The sequence below is a fragment of the Macaca thibetana genome, chromosome 7, assembly GCF_024542745.1.
Source record: "Macaca thibetana thibetana isolate TM-01 chromosome 7, ASM2454274v1, whole genome shotgun sequence".
NCBI lineage: Eukaryota > Metazoa > Chordata > Mammalia > Primates > Cercopithecidae > Macaca > Macaca thibetana.
The window spans coordinates 165,760,569-165,777,393 of NC_065584.1; the positions used below are offsets into that span (position 1 = coordinate 165,760,569).

At 42.9% G+C, this 16,825-nt stretch overlaps 1 protein-coding gene and 1 long non-coding RNA gene across 2 annotated transcripts in view; both read left to right on the forward strand.

The window, feature by feature from the left end:
• Window positions 1–16,825, forward strand: part of ABHD17C (abhydrolase domain containing 17C, depalmitoylase) — a 62,106-nt gene that overhangs the window by 36,145 nt on the left and 9,136 nt on the right. The gene's annotated exons all lie outside the window — the stretch shown is intronic.
• On the forward strand, window positions 1,121–9,648 carry LOC126957923 (uncharacterized). The gene is made up of 2 exons (XR_007727016.1): window positions 1,121–1,213; window positions 1,536–9,648. It is a non-coding gene; the product is annotated as an uncharacterized LOC126957923 (long non-coding RNA).

The window sequence follows — 16,825 nt, forward strand, 5'->3', positions numbered from 1 at the left end:
CAGGATAAATGTAAGACACCAAGGTTGAGAATGTGGATTGAAACGTGGACTTGCAGGACAAAAAGTGTATGAAGTGCTTACTTCTGAGCACACGATATTACAGGCTTGTGTTGCTTGCAGAAGAAATGGATCTGCTATTTATGCTGCTTTGTCTCTGGTTATTGCATTTTGCTCCAAAAACTGGGTTATAGGGATATTGCAGTTGTTTATGGTAAAATGAATAGGATGGCATGTGGCTAGCTGGGTATTTTGAATTATTAATGTCATGGTACTCGATGTTTTTAGTGGCCAATAAAGACTTCCTGTTTATGATAAATCAGGGTGTGGGATTTGTTTCATTATGTTTGTACACTACATTGTATTTTAATTAAAATATAATGTTGAAGTTACTTCAAGGCCTTATTTAGACTGACTTTAAAAAGAAATGGAAGAGTCCATGTGGTAAGGCTTGTGAGTCATACAGTCCCCGTCGTCTGTGTGGAGACCATGGGGACCAGATCTGGCACGCAGAACCCCAAATCCCGTGTCCTTGACAGACGGGTGGGGGTGATATTTTAGAATGCAGCCAACCTCTTTAACAACTGCCCTTGAGTGTTCAAATATAGAAATTGGAGTTCTGTTACCATTTTGTTCAAATGAAAGGTACTGCTAAAAGAAATACTTCTGTCTGTGTTTCCGCTTACTGCACTGGCTTCCTGTTAGAAGTGATGTTCCTCAGGGAATCCTTTCATCTCCAAAAAGGATGGCAGACTTGTGCTTTTCCAAGGAGTCGTTTTCCTTTGTTGTACTTTTTAAAAATCCAGGCAAGGCCAGGCGCGGTGGCTCAAGCCTGTAATCCCAGCACTTTGGGAGGCCGAGGCGGGCGGATCACAAGGTCAGGAGATCGAGACCACAGTGAAACCCCGTCTCTACTAAAAATACAAAAAATTAGCCGGGCGCGGTGGCGGGCGCCTGTAGTCCTAGCTACTCAGGAGGCTGAGGCAGGAGAATGGCGTGAACCCAGGAGGCGGAGCTTGCAGTGAGCCGAGATCGCGCCACTGCACTCCAGCCTGGGCAACAGCGTGAGACTCCGTCTCAAAAAAAAATAAAAATAAAAAAAAAAAAAAAAAAAAAAAAAAAAAAAAATCCAGGCAAGGAGGAGAGGTAATGGAAGGTCTTCGTGACAGTGAGGTCATCATCATGTTTAAATAAAAGAGTTCTTATAAGATCCCAGGTTTGGCCGGGCGCGGTGGCTCACGCCTGTAATCCCAGCACTTTGGGAGGCCGAGACGGGCGGATCACAAGGTCAGGAGATTGAGACCATCCTGGCTAACACGGCGAAACCCCGTCTCTACTGAAAACACAAAAAATTAGCCGGGCGAGGTGGCGGCGCCTGTGGTCCCAGCTACTCAGGAGGCTGAGGCAGGAGAATGGCGGGAACCCGGGAGGCGGAGCTTGCAGTGAGCTGAGATCGCGCCACTGCACTCCAGCCTGGGCGACAGAGCGAGACTCCGTCTCAAAAAAAAAAAAAAAAAAAAAAAAAAAAAAGATCCCAGGTTTGTCATTGCCACCAAGCTTCCCTGAACCTTCTACCTCACCTGCGAGATAGATCACGAGTAGAATGTTCTACCAGATTTGTAAAAGAACAAACACAGTATTAGTGACACACGTATTTTTATAAGCTTTTTTTTTTTTTTTTTGCAAATTGTTAATGCCCTTAGATTTTAGAGATTTTACAATAGAAGACAAATTTTACTGTTTATTGTTTTTACTTTTATAATAAAATCTCATTTAGAATTTAGGAGAGCTGGAATTTTCCTTGGTACTTAATAAGAAAATGATGAGCATGAGCTGGATTTAAGAGGAATGCTGACTCTTTTTTTTTTTTAATTGTGGTAAAATAGACATAACATAAAGGTTAACATTTTAACTATGTTTAAATGTACAGTGCTGTGGCATTGAGGACATTCGCCTTGTGCAGCCATCACTACCATTCATCTCTAGAACTTCATCCTCTCAAACTGAGATTCTGCACCCATTGTATGGAATGTTCATGTTTAAAGTGCCATTTACATCTGAGATGCTCAGGCTGGTGCTCTGAACAGACTCTTTCCAAATTGCTTTTCCCTGTGAGCTAAAGGAGAGGGTGTTGATAACGAATGTGACTGGGCAGCTGCGCACCAGCTTTGTTAGTTCGGAGCCCCGTTTTACACACGAGAGAATAGACACCCAGAGCAGGGTTGGACCACTTGCCCCAGACTTGTTAGCTGCAGTGGTGGAATTCAGACAGTTGTGCCTAATGCAGAAGCTGTGCTAACTACTTCAATTCAGCGATCCTTCTGCCAGCTTCTTTAATTCACAGGGTTCACTGTGCTTCTCCATGTTTAGTCCATATCCCAGACTTTGATAGGCTTATCGCAAGCAGCTCTCTTGGCAATTTCCATTCTGAGTTAAGTCAGTAATCTCTCTGAAAGCTTTAGTTTCCTTCTCTGTGAAATAAAGTGGACCATCTGTGTGATTCTCTAAGGGCCTTTTCATTTCTATCCTGTGTTTGGTATATTTCCCCAATTGATGCTGTGAACTTTTTAAGCTTTTAAAAAGGACGGAGTAGGGGGATGGAAGGTTTCTGGTTGTAAAATGGCAAGTAGGAAATACAAGGAAAAAAGAAGGTAGGACAGGCACAAAGAGAGGATTAGGTCCAGGAGAACAGAACTGAAGATGCCATCAAGGAGGGGCCAAAGGGCTGCTTCAGCTGCTTCATGGGGTCTGCCCAGTGGAGAGTGTCTGTTTAACACACTTCCATTTTGAATGTCTGCAAAACACATTTAAGGGAATAAACAGCAAGAGTGGGCAGTGCTGAGCTGGAGCTGATGGAATAAGTGGGCCAGCATTCAGGTTTCAGTTCACATGTGTCCTTGTGGTGTCCTGGAGCTGCATTTAACTCTTCCTAGGCCTCACTGTTTATGGAAACAGGAAAGTGGCCTGGATGGGGGAAGGACTACAAGTACAGGAGAGAGGATTAAGGCTGGCCTGCTTATTTAATTCTTGCAGTTTCACTCACTGCTTATTTAATTCTTGCAGCAGTCCCAGAGGCAAGCCTTACTCCACCATTCTGTGGCCGTGGAGAGGGCTGCTACAGGTGCAAGGCAGAGCTGGGTTCAGACCTTGTGCTGTCTGATTGTGAAGCGTACTCTTCTTTCTACATCCTCTACGAATCTCCACCTTCCCTCCCCTGTCCCCCACCTCCTCATGGTCATGACCACATACTCCAGGTTACTTACAGAATCCCTGTTTTAGCCCAGCATTAAGAGAGAGGACTCCAAGCTCTCATGTCTGGGTGCAGGGCCTCAGACGATGGCATCAAGCAGGCCCACTTGCTCTCAGCTTTGCTTTCTTCCTTGTATAATTCTCAAGGAGGCCCAGGCTCAGCAGAAGAGGGTGCAGACATCCTAGGGAGGACTGGGATTGACCAGGCTTGGGTCCTAGGCTTATCCCCTAAGCAGTCACTCTGGCCGGGAGGATTCAATACTCTCATTGCCCAGACCTGGACATGTGTTCATACCTAGAGTTCAAGGACTGGGAGGCAGTGGGATGCTCCAAAAAGACAGAGCAGGTCATACACGTTCTCTGTCCCCAGTAAGTCACTCTCCAAGAACTTCCTGGCAAACATCTCAGCAGTTTTAGTGCAGGAACTAAATGTAGCGTTGCTGTCTCAGATTCATAGTCATTTGCAAGTCAGTGTCAAGCAGGCAAACTCAACCAACCATCTGTGTCTCCTCCACTATAGCACTTGTATGAACTCATCCTACAAAGAAATAAACAATTAGAAATGAGATACTTGAGTTTCTATTTCTAAAAAATATTTTTCCGCCTTGGCAATCAAATTGATAATTAAATTCAATATTTAAAGTTTTTTTCCCCAACATAGAGAATTCATGAAATCTGTACCTTAACTTTTGGCTGAGTTTCTTGGAAGTGGAATAGTTATTTATTTATTTATTTATTTAAGACAGGGTCTGGCTCTGTCACCCAGGCTGGAGTGCAGTGGTGCAATCTTGGCTCATTGCAACTTCTACCTCCCGGACTCAAACCATCCTCCTACCTCACCCTCGAGTAGCTGGGGCTACAAAAGTGCACTACCATGCCGGACTAATTTTTGTATTTTTGGTAGAGATAGGGATTCACCATGTTTCCCAGGCTGGTCTTGAACTCCTGGGCTCAAGCAATCCTCCCGCCTCAGCCTCCCAGAGTGCTGGGATTACAGGTGTAAGCCACCACACCTGGCCTAGATGTTTTATATAAGCCAGCCCGTGCAATCAGCTCAAATACCCTGTGGAGGAGGTAGTATTCTAACCATTCAACAGATATTTGTGCAGTTGTAGAGAGAAGGCAACATTTTCTGGCTTTTCCAACGTGTTAAATAATTACAGAATGCCAAAAGAATCTCCATTATTATTAGAACAGTTTCATGCACAATTATACTCAGATAAGTTCAAGCAAATTGTTCTATTTTACTTGTAACAGATCCAAAGAGATTTAATTTTATATTTTTTTTAGGACTATAACTTTTCCTCTGAAAGATGATTTTTAAAAAATAAAATGAAGTCATTATGTCAGGTCTTGTTTATTTTTGCTTTGGCACAGAGAAAGGGTATATGGTAGGAGAGAATAGTCTTGAATGTCATAAAGTATTATGTTCTTTTGAAGGTAGATTTCAACATGACACAAAGGGCCCTTCCCTGAACCACTATTTGAAAAGAATTTCAAGCATCTAGGATAGAATGAAGCATTGTACATTAATGGTGGATGCTGCTTTACAAAAATTAGATAAAGCTTATCTTGATAGGTATTGAAATGAGTGACTAGGTTTAGGAAAGGCTACATTGATTAGCAGGTATTTCACCACACCAAGCCCTTTTGTAAGTTATGTTTTCCTAAAATGCCCTTGTTATTCTGTGCATTGTGTTATCATCATCTCGCATGGGACCTGGGCCTTCCAGAGCCTCTGCTGTTAGCTCTGCTCCTGTCTCCTTGCCTGGACAGATATCCCGCAGGCTGCTACTTCCAGCCACTTGTCTTCCTCTGCACTGTGGCAGGAGAAAGAATGAGGAGAGCTCAGGAACTGGTCTTTCTTAACATAGATATCCAAACAGTTTCAGGAAGATTTTTCTTTGTAATTAACCCTGAGAGGTTGACTTTTTATGCCATGCTTATTAGCATGTTCCAAAGTTCCCTGAAACTCAGTATATTCCCAAACTAAACTTATTTCCTACTGAAACAAACAAAAATCCAACTCTACCTATTATCTCCTTCCCAGCCTCCCAATTTGTGCCAGTTTTCTCGTCATTTACCTATAGAATTGTCTTTGAATCTCTCCCTGCACCCCTCTACCTGCTACATACATGTGGGATGAGAGCAGCTCTCTTCTGCAAAGCACGTTTTCCCAACGATCGCCCTCCTTCCCGTTGCCACACTCGCCGCCCACCTCCACTTTGTCGGCTCTTGTGTACATTCCCAAGCCCTTCCACACTCTGGTTCCTCGGGAGACTCTTCCCTCCCCTGCTGCTATTGCCCTTCTTTATGTTTTTAAATCTCCTCTCCTTTGACATTGGCTGCAAGCTCCACCTTCTACCTGAAGCTTTTTCTGACTTTCAGGTCCCCATTTTGATCATTCTCTTTGCTGTACTTCAATGAACTTGACCACAATATTAATTTTGCCTACATTTATACTTGATTTTGGTGTTATTTCTTGGTTTGAATCTTATTTCCTTCATTATTTCCCCAAAGACCTGTAACCCAAGAGCACATGGTTTACCCTCCTTACATCCAGTGTTATTTGAAGGGACTGAGCCTGCTTTTAATGCTGTATTTGGTATGTTTTCTTTTATAACCACTGTTGAGAATACCTAGACTGTGCCCAGGTTTTAGAAACTTCCAGGGGTTATAATGAGCTGTTTGTAAGTGTCCCTTTTAATCAAATTAGTTAAAAATTGGAAAAAGGAAAAAATATACAGCAGACATTACTAACCTTTAAATTTTTATTCAAATAGCACCAAAACAGCGGATACTTTAAAATGTATTTTCTTTGTTTTCACCATTGGAATGAACAACCAATAGAAATCCGTTTGTGAAATTTTACTTAGTATAATGCTAAACAATTTTCTAAATCTACAAATTTCTTTTTGGCAGTTCCTCAAAAAAAGGTGTATTTTAAGGAAAAATAAGTATATTTTAGGTGATTGATGCTTTTTTCTTCCTCTTCCTCATAATTAATATATAAAGCACGTTTGTTAAGTTTTGGCTAAAAGGTTTGCCTGAGGGCAAAAGTATTCCCCATGGCCAACTGTGTTTTCTGGCAGGTCCTGTTTATGCACCTGCGTCCCTTGCATAGTCAGTCTTTTTATTCTGAGGCTTTTCTCTAAAGTTTACTTTTTATTTTTTAATGTTTATCTAAAGTTTATAAAGTTATTAGGATTTCTCAATATCCTCAGACCTCATCCTTCAGTTAACATTCACGTTACCTTGTGTATTTATCTTCGTCCTATGTCTTAAGACATTTCCACTAGGAATTCTAGCTCTGAAATATTTAAAATGTTGACTTCAAAGTCAGTGGAACTGTGCCAAGTGTGCTTCTCTGAAGATAAATGGGAGAGCTCCTGACAAAGGACAAAGTCAAGGCCCATTAACTTAAACAGGATGCAGTGCGTCTCAGGGAGGCCAGGCTTGTTCATGGTTGTAGAAGGAAAAGCAAGCTTTACATTAAAACAAAAACAAACAGATTTTAACCTTGTAAGTGATCGTTCCCATGAGACACCATCTCCTTGGCGCTGTCAGCCTCCATTGCAGGAACTTCCTGCCTCAGTACTTCCTCTTGCTCCTGAGATGGCTGCCGAGCCCTCAGTTTCAGGGTGCTCATGGGGGCATGTCCCATTACCATATGCTGAGCGGGAATGGAAACCTAAATTTGTGCTGATCCGCCTGTACTCAGCATAGCCTGTGACTGCAAAAGGACAGTAGACATTGGGAGAGGCTGAGAGCAAAAACTTGCAAAGGGGATTACTGTACACATCACACTGCCCGTGACAAAGAGTAATGATTCAGGGTTGTGGCTTCCCCCTGGTAAAAATTGGGAGAATTTAATTTCTTGTGCTCTGTTTTAAGAAAATCTTATATCATGCTTAAAAACGTTAATGCTTACTTGCTTACTAAATATTATTAAGGTCTTTGTTTTTGCTACAAGAGATTCTGTTCCTGTCTAGATCCCCAAGATGATGTTAAACTTTGAATGGATTATATATCCAATGGAATGATGACTGTGTCTGAAATTTAATTTTAATTTGTTCAAAAATGGCTTTTGGCTAGAATCACATTCTGTTCAAAGCGACGGTGCCTCCAAACTCGCTGATCCCTGAGCCTGGAAATTCTTAACTTGCCCAAAGAGAGATACAGTTTTATCTACCCTTGTGGAGCTTACATCATCATTGGCAGTGTAGGGCATGCCATGGTACAGTTAATCACATCCACCTTCCTGTCATTAAGCATCTGAGTGGATAGCTCAGGAAAGAAAATTCTGTCTGTAGACTGGAGGAGTCAGGAAATGTGAAGGGACGAGGTAGGACCGGAATGGACCCGAAGGACTCCAAAGTTGTCCAGGTGATGACAAAGAGGGAGGACATTCTGGGCACGGGGTGTTTATGAGCCAGTGAGGGAAGAGCCTGAGCCACAGGAGCAGAAGGGCCGCCTGGAGAGAAAAGAAAGGGTTGGAATAGTTGGACGGGACTAGATTGTGGACATGGACTTTTATCGTAAGCATAGTGATTGCCTAAAGAGTTTGATGAACAAAGTAACATAACAAAAGTTTTTGGGTTTTTTTTTTTTTGTCTTTTTCTTTCTTCAAGGAAGATATATCTGTTGGGAAGGATGGATTGGAGTGGGGAGTGACATGAGTGGGGCAGTTTATATAGATAGAATTTGAAGGAAAACTGGTCTGGGAGAGAAGAGAAGTCAGGTGTGGGCATTGATTATGCCTGGGAGATTCCCAGGTTCTGCCTGGGAAAAAGGGAGAAGCTGGGATGGAAGCTGGTAGGCTGTCAGAGTGTATGCTGTTAGCAGGAGTCAGGGTAGAGCGATGGATTGACAGCAGGTCAGTAATCAAGAACCATGACACCTGCTTCCTTCTCAACCGTAAGCTGACATACAGAAACCAACAGGATGGGACAAAACAGGTAGGGTAGTTTGAGCAGCCAAGGTCCCTCTGGGGCAGTCTGAGCACCATGGAGAGGGATGTACAGGCAGCAACAGTAAGGTTTCCAGAAAGACTCTGGGTAACAGACTCTGGGTACCTGGATGGAGATGTTCATCACTGGGCAAACTGTACACGTTCACACACCAAACAGAAGGCAGACCCTGATTAATTGTCCAAAAGATGCTGCCATTTGTAGCTCACCACAAAGCAACAGAAGTGGTGTCAGAGACGATGGGTCTGTAAAACATCTCAAAGATAGGAATGGTGGGACTTAGTGACTATAAGTGTGTGAGAGACGAAGGGGAGGGAAAGGTGATAAATTCATCCTAGTTCCCAAGCCCGTCAGGTATAGGGTGTGGTGACTGATAGAAACAGAAGGATTGGGGAACGAATATGAAAAGTCAAGTTTGGGAGACGTTACATGTGAAGTGATGGGGTGCTCAGGAAGAAGCATCAAAAGAAAGGAAGGGTGGGGAGGCTAGGGTTCAGATGAAATACTGGGGGCAAATGAACAAACTTTAAAGACTCTGGCCACCCATTTATTCGTTTAACAAATATTTATCATATAACTACCATATGTCAGCCACTGTGGTAGGTGCTGGCATTGAACAAGTTCTATTAATACAAGGAAATCAATTTGAAGATAAAAGATGCCAGAAAGGGATGAGGATTGAGCTTTGAGGGATGCCCACTTGTTGTATGGGAGAAGAAAGAGTAGTGACTAAAGGAAACAGAAGCGTGCCTAGAAAGAGCAGGGGACATCTAGCTAATGTGGTACCGAGGGTACCAGAGAAGAACATTTTCAGAATGACATGGCGTAGTCAGTAGCAGACGTTTATTAAGCACCTTTCTCTGATGCAGAAAATATTTTGTTCTTCACCTCATCCCTTCAAAGGTAGAGAAGCCTCCCTTGGTCCCTGAACTCACAGCCTACCTGTGAGCTCTCTTTCATCCTGACTGCCAGGTTCACAGGCAACAACTCCATTAAGCATGCCTTAGCTACTGCCCTACATGTTGAATTTTCTGTTTTATATGTATTTTAAATCAGAATCCTTCCTGATTTTGCCCCTGACATGGTTTAGATATTTGTCCCCTCCAAATCTCATGTTGAAATGTGACCCCCAGTGTTGGAGGCGGGGTCTGTTGGGAGCTGTTTGGGTCATGGGGGTGGATCCCTCATGAATGGCTTGGTGCCCTCCCCATGGTAATGAGTTCTCTCTCTATTATATTAGTTCATATGAGAGCTTAGAAAGAACCTGACATCTCTCTTACTCTCTCCCCCACCATGTGACACCCTACTTCCCGCTTCACCATCTATGAAAAAAGCTCCCTGAAGCCTCACCAGAAGTGGAGGAAGTACTGATCCCATGCTTGTACAACCTGCAGAACCATGAGCCAAATAAACCTCTGTTCTTTATAAATTACTCAGTCTCAGGTATTCCTTTATAGCAACACAAAGTGGGCCAATACAGCCCCCATTGCTCTGTGTCATTTGGATATTTCTTTGAATTTACAGGTGGGCTGCTGTCTGAGTTCTCCTCCCTAACTCATCTATTAATAGTGTCACACATCTATTCTGCAGATGCTTTGTGTGTTCTGAGCTTGGGGCTGCACTAGCTCCCCATCTGACTTCCTAATCCCTGCTGCCCAGTCAATGCCTAGGTTTGTTTTCATTTGTTTTGTTTTCTTGCCCTACCCTTTCCACACATGCCGACTTCCTGATTCTATTGCTTAACTAAGCCCTTGATACTATGTCCAACGGCTTTAATCTTGCCACCTGCTCAGACCTGTAGTAGACTTGACCTCATTACTTACTTTTTTGTGACTTCTCCCTGCTGGTCTTCCACTTTTCGTCAGGACACTGCCTGTTGCTGCCATGTTGGTATCCTTCTGAGCTGTATCTTGAGTTCCTTAGAGTAAAGAAGCTGTACTCGCTGCCTTAGTCATTTGGATGGGCCTGTGGTTTCATTAGTAGGAGAACACATCAACTGTCTGCCTTCCTGCCTTTTCCCTCTGGCAAATCCCCTTACCTAAGCCAACTCCCAGGACTGGAGTTGGCCAAAGTAGGATGGTCAAGAGGTCAAAGGATTCTGGGGTTTATAACACCAAGGGCTGAAGATGATGGACTGTGCTCAGGTACAGAGACATACGGATCAGAATTCTGGCCTGGAAGAAATGTGAGGGGATACAGGTCATGATGGTTCTTCTACTGCCTCAGCATTCTCATCATTAATATCAAGACATTTTGTCCCAATTCCAGTCCTTCTACATAAGTCTGAGCTCTTCAGTCAGATTTCAGTGTCAGAACCTGCTGTGGGACCCAAGGGCCAGCTGTACAGTCCTAGACTCATCTTGTCAAAATATGATGACACTCTACCTTGAGACTCTGTTGTAAAGTGAATATGTTTAGTCTCACTGGTGAGAATGACCTTTCCCTGGAGAAGAGTGTGTAGAAAATATCTACTTACACATTTAAGTCAGGACCACAGATTTCATGAAGTCTAGGGAGAATCTGACGAAAACACGCGTTTAGTGGACGTGGAAACAGATCAGTAGTTGACCAAGAGCAGACATTGCCGTTGCCCACATAGCTTGTACCCTTCCTGGTCTTGATCCTCTTCCTTCATCTGCCATGACATCCATGTCCGAATTACTCACCTTACATATAACCTTGCTTCTGCTCGTGCTCCCCTTTTATATGTATGTCTTGGCTCCCCAGTTAGATTCAGCTCCTGAAGACCACCAAACATATTCCATTCATCTTTCTGTCCTCTAAAGGTTCCATGTCTGGTCCAAGAGAGATGCCCAGTAGCTGTTGTTTTAATGCATTAAAAAAAGATGAGCTGGGCGCGGTGGCTCACGCCTGTAATCCCAGCACTTTGGGAGGCCAAGGCGGGCGAATCACAAGGTCAGGAGATCAAGACCATCCTGGCTAACATGGTGAAACCCTACCTCTAATAAAAATAAATAAAAAAAAAATAGCCAGGCATGGTGGTGGGTGCCTGTAGTCCCAGCTACTCGGGAGGCTGAGGCAGGAGAATGGCGTGAACCCAGGAAGCGGAGCTTGCAGTGAGCCAAGATCGTGCCACTGCACTCCAGGCTGGGCGACAGAGCAAGACAGTGTATTAAAAAAAAAAAAAAAAAAAAAGATGAAGACCACCAGTGGATACCCGAAACTGAGGATAGTACATGAGCCCTTCATCTGCCATGACATCCATGTCCGAATTACTCACCTTACATACAACCTTGCTTCTGCTCGTGCTCCCCTTTTATATGTATGTCTTGGCTCCCCTGTTAGACTCAGCTCCTGAAGACCACCAAACATATTCCATTCATCTTTCTGTCCTCGAAAGGTTCCAAGTCTGGTCCAAGTACATGAGCAAAACTAGCCCTGTACATGCAGCAAAACTAGCACAATTTTTTTTCTTCATAATTTCACAAGTAGAAGATTTGTTCTTACTGTAGATCTTACCAACTTTGGCAACAGTTGTCTTTTTTCTTATTAAGTTGAGAACTTCCTATTCATTTAAAGGAAGCATGTTGCAACTTCTCTTTGGTATATATGAATTGCCAGCATCGCTTCTCTTGTGCTTTGGAGCCCTCGTTAAGTAAAATGAGGGTTACTTGAACACAAGTCTGCAATACTGTGACAATTCATCTGATAACCCAGCCAGCTACTAAGTGACTAATGGGCAGGTAGTGTAGACTCTGTATGCTGGATAAAGGGAGGGTTCACATCCCAGTTCTGATGGAGTGGGACAGTGTGAGATTCCATCATGCTGCTCAGATTTAGGAATTGTTTATTTCTGGAATTTTCTATGTAATATTTTCAGACTGCAGTTGAACTGTAGGTAATAGAAACTGTGAAAAGCAAAACCATGAATCTGGTGGGGGGACTCTACTGTATATAGACATATAAGAGGAGATTTTTAATGGGAGTTGCCTCACATGATTATGGAGGCCAAGTTCATGATCTCCCATCTGCAAGCTGGAGACCCAGGAAAGCCAGTGATGTAATTCAGGCCCAGTCCAAAGGCCTGAGGACCAGGAGGAGCTGATGATGCAGCATTCCCACTTGGAGGCCAAAGGCCTGGGAATCTTGCCAGGGGAGTGAGGGTGGGCAGGGGAAGGATACAAGTGTATGTCCTGAAGTCTGAAGATCTTAGAACCAGAAGCTCCAGTGTCCAAGGGCAGGAGATCGATATCCCAGCTCAAGAAGAGAGAGATAATTTTCCTATTGTCCCCCTTTTTGTTCTATCTGGGATCAGATGATGCTTTCTTTACCCAGTCTACTGATTTAACACTAGTCTCTTCCAGAAGCACCCTCACAGGCACACCCAGAAATAATATTTTACCAGATGTCTGGGCATCCCTTATCCCAATCTAGTTGATACATAAAATTAGCCATCAGGCCAGCATAGAACTGCTAGTTGAAGTCCTGGGGTTAATTGAGATTGTAGGAGAGAAAATGTAAGATTGTGATAGTAAGACTAGAGCTTGGGGAAGATGAGCCAGTAGTAGGCCAGGCCCATTTGTGGCAGGGGCAGGAGGAGGAACCAAGAGTGACTCAGTGTCTCAGAAGCTTAGGAATGAGTTTTAAGAAGGAAGGCATCGTTAATGTGAACTGCCAAGGAGAAGTTGAACTGGATGAGAGGTGAGAAAAAGCGTTTGGGTTTGGTACTTCTGATAGCCATTTGCAAGACTTCATAGGAGCAGAAGGCAGGTTTCAGAGGGCTTAGGGTTGAGTGCATGGGAGGGTGGGGTGGTGGGGAAATGGAGGTAAGAGATGGAGCTGTGGCCTCAAGCACAGAGTGCTGATGAAAACAGGTCCTTTCTTAGATTCAGAAACTTGGATATATCTGTGGCATTGAGAGAATAAAGATTGAAATTTTACGGGGTCAGGGAGGAGATTCTTCAAGTTTTGGGAGGGGTAAGAATCTGGCGCTCAAGTGGAAGGTTAACCCTTGTTAAGAAGAACCAACATGTCTTCAACAATGCCAGGAAGCAGGGGCAAATGGGCAGGGGAAGGAGAATGGTCTGGCCTGGTGTAGTCTGTGGAGGAGTACCCCCAGGGCCTCGAGATCCACACTCACCGGCTACCAGCTGTGTATTTGTATCTGGGGAGCAGGAATGTTTACTTCTAAAAAAAAAGCCTTAGGGGTAGAAAGCGCTGTGTATAGGCCCTGCTACTATTCCTGCCATCCCTGCGTTTTTCCCACAAAGGTCATGCTTACTAACAGGAATCATTTTTAACCTTTTCCCATTGTGATACTCCCCAAAATAGCAAATCATAAGTTAAAATGCTAAAATTCCTGCATGAATACATCTTTTTGTTTTATTTTGTTGTGTTTTTTTTGGAGACAAGGTCTCACTGCCATTGCCCAGGCTGGAGTACAGTGGTGCGACCTCAGCCCACTACAGCCTCAACTTCATGAGCTCAGGTGATCCTCCCACCTCAGCCTCCGTAGTAGCAGGGATGCTACTAGGCGCACAGCACCATGCCCAACTAATTTTTTGTATTTTTAGCAGATATAACGTTTCACTTTGTTGCCCAGGCTGGCCTCAAACTCCTGGGCTCAAGCAGTTCATGCTTCTCGGCCTCCCAAAGTGCTAGGATTACAGGCGTGAGCCACCGTGCCCGGCCATGAATACATCTTCTGTGTCGCCTATATTGTTACTGGCTGCTCCAAAAATACTGCCTTGTTCCAGACTGGTAGGGTTTAACTTCTGTTTTATTCTAAAATAAAGGCTTTAGACTTTGGAACTGTTAATGTCTTTGAGAAAATACTTTTCACTTGATCCCTGTTATCTTTTTTCTAACGCTGTGATGTTAAACTGACCAATGTTTCACACAAACTTAATTCATTGTCTCTTTTTCCTCCCCTGTGTCTTTTATGTAATTTAACCTGAGAACTAAAGGGGCCTTAGGCTCTAGTCCAACTCTTTTTGCCCAATGTCAGTCAGTGTTTAAGTTTGAAGAATCCGCATACCCACTGGATCAGAATTTGTAAGTGTGGAGCCAGGGTGCTTACATGAAAAGTAAATAAATAATAATAATTTCCCAAGTAATTCAGATACTTCTCATTTTGGAACGATTGGCGTAGAGGTCACTAGTCTAATGCTTTGATAGAAAAGAAAAATCCTACTACTACAGTAAAAAGAGTTGTCCTCATCTGCCAAAACTGGGTGTTAGAACAGAGGTCTCTTACCATTCTACTAAAAGTCCTGATACTTTCACAGAATTATCCACCTCCTTGGTTCCTCGTGTGTTGTCAAACAGTATAGTAAAGACAGGAAAAAGCAGTGACAAAAGTCCTTAACACAGAACTAACAAATCTGAGCGTTTGACCTAACACGCTCTTGTTTTCTGAGCCCTTTGAAAAACACTGGCAGTTAGCAGCATGCCTACTGACTCCACACAGAAAGGACCAGCGATACTGCTTCCCTTTTTTCCCAACAAGTCACTGCCTAATAACTAAAGGAAATTAGGAATGAAAACTTGAAAGAAGAAAAACTCAGTCTCACCACCTGAAGAAAACAATTATTACTATTTTCATGTATTGCTTTGAAGTCCCTTTTCCATGTATAGATTTCTTTTTAGAAATGTAATTGTGACCCTGTTTTTGTAAGCTCCTTTTTATTGCTTTCTGTTAAAATTAACATGAGTGTTTCCCCATGTTAATTCTTTATGAGACATCATTTTTAATGGTCTGATGTTGCCTTATGAGGTTTATTTTTAGCACAAAATCTACCATGAGTTGTCACAGTTTTGTGAGGGCTGTCTCCATATCTGAAGTATCTGGTGAACTTTTAAAGAATTTTTTTGTCATGAAATATAACTGCCATACATAGAAGTTTATAAAACACAGATGTCCAGCTTAATGACTTATAAAAGGAACACTTGTGGTGTGACATAGACTATCCCCAGCATTTACAACCCCCAGGAAGGACATGCTTCTCTCTAGTGATGACCATTTCCCTTTTTGCCTGTAATCACTATCCTGACTTTAGTGATTCACTTCTTTGCTTTTCTTTATAGGCTTACCACTCAATTAATATCCCTAAACAATAATGTTTAATTTTGGTAGGTTTAAGTTTTTGTAAATGGTGTCACATAGTGTGTGTTTTGCTGTATCTGCCTCTTTTCCCTAATAGCATTTTTTTTTTTAAGAGGGTCACCCAGGCTGGAGTGCAGTGGCACGAACACTGCTCACTGCAGCCTCGACCTCCTGGGCTCAAGTGATCCTCCCACCTCAGCCTCCCAAGTAGTTTGGACTACAGGTGATGCCACTTTGCCCAGCTAATTTTTTTTCATTTTGTGAAGATGGGGTCTTGCTTTTTTGCTCAGGCTAGTCTCCAACTTCTGGTCTCAAGTGGTCTTCCCACCTTGGCCTTCCAAAGTGCTGAGATTACAGGCGTGAGCCATCACACCCAGCCTTAACAGCATGACTTTAAGATTCACTGGTGGTGACGGGTGCACCAAAATCTCAGAAATCACCACTAAAGAACTTATCCACGTAACCAAAAACTGGTTGTACCCCCAAAACTATTCAAATAAAAATATGAATCTTTTAGTGTCCATGTACATATTCTGCAGCACAACTATACCACAGTTTCTTCATCCACTCTGCTGTTGATATACCTTAGGGCTGTCTCTAACTGTGTAGGCATGCATTCAAGTCTAGTATATATTTCTGGTATATGTAAGCATTTATTTGTGTGCTGAATTTATCTTGGAGTAGAATTGCTAGGTCCCTGGGTATGTGCTAATAAAATCATGTCACTTCATATTGCCAAACTTTTTCTAAACTGATTCTATCAACATAAACCCCAACAGTGAATGAGCATTCTTGCACCCATCCTTGCCAACACTTAATATTGTTAGGCTTTTGAATTTTTGTCAGTCTGATAAATGTGTAGAGTATCACATGATTATTTTAATTTGCATTTTCCTTTTTACTAATGAAGTTGAATAACTCTTCTCTTTTTTTCTCTTTCTCTGTCTTTCCCTCCCCTCTTTTTTTTCTCATTTTGTAAAATTCTGTTTTTCTTGTTTAGTCAGTTGTCTTATTGATTTGTAGTAGTTATTTATATATGCTAGATCTATACTCTGTGGCAAGTATCTTTTCCCACTTGGTGGCTTGCCCTTTTACTTCCTTATGGTGTCTTCTGATGACCAGAAGTTCTTGATTTTAATGTAATACTTTCTTTTTTTTTTTTCTTTATGACTAGTGCTTTTTGTGTTTTAGCTGGTGACAGTTTTCAGTGAAACTTTGAGTTGGTCGTCACGAAGGATGTGAGTCTATTGGAATCAAAGGTGGACTTTGTAGAGACTGGTACTGGGTGTGTCCTAGTGCTGAGACCCGAAGGCTAGGAACTGAGAGTCCTCAAGCACAATAGCTCTGGCTTCTCCAGAAGGCATTTACAGAAGGCCGTGATCTCTTGAGGATGGCTGGTCCAGGACATTGACAGGAGAAAGAGCTGCCTGCGTGATGGCCAGGGTGCTTCCCTCTGCCTCATCTCCTGGGCTATGTCTCTTGGGTCTGTGCTTGTTCCTTCCTTTATTCAGTGCAACCTCTGAGCTTGTAAAGTCCCATGGCG